Source organism: Xenia sp. Carnegie-2017, unplaced genomic scaffold (assembly GCF_021976095.1).
Source record: "Xenia sp. Carnegie-2017 unplaced genomic scaffold, XeniaSp_v1 HiC_scaffold_13, whole genome shotgun sequence".
In the NCBI taxonomy this organism is placed as follows: domain Eukaryota; kingdom Metazoa; phylum Cnidaria; class Anthozoa; order Malacalcyonacea; family Xeniidae; genus Xenia; species Xenia sp. Carnegie-2017.
The window spans coordinates 3,276,192-3,276,806 of record NW_025813436.1 but is presented as its reverse complement, the minus strand read 5'-3'; positions in this window follow the sequence as shown (position 1 = coordinate 3,276,806).

Genomic DNA, 615 nt, shown 5'->3' with positions numbered 1-615 from the left:
GATGGAAAGACAAGGAAGATGCAGATGGAAGAGACGAGAAGGATGCACATGAAGAGACGAAAGGATTCAGATGGAAAGGCGAGGAAAGGATGCAGATGGAAAGAGGAGGATGCAGATGGAAAGAAGAGGAGGGATGAACAAGGACGAGGGAGGATGCAGATGGAAAGACAAGGAAGATGCAGATGGACAGACGAGAAGGATGCAGATGAAGAGACGAGAAGGATGCACATGAAGAGACGAGAAGGGATGCACATGAAGAGACGAGAAGGATGCACATGAAGAGACGAGAAGGATGCAAATGAAGAGACGAGGAATGAATCACTATTCATTATATATATTACAGAATTGTATATTCTGTAATATATAATTGAGGTAATTAAGTTAATTCATTTGATATTGCAACATGCGGGCAGAGTGTTGCAAAATCTTTTATAAACCTTAGTGCCTTACCGAAATAATTAAACAACCTTTTGGATGAAATCGAAAAGAGTTGAGCAGAGAATATATTGCATGAGACATTCGTTAATTATCTTGTTTTTATCTAGGTATTTTGAATTATATCGCATGTAATAAATCGTTTGACAATGTTACAGAACTGCATGTGTTATAACATTG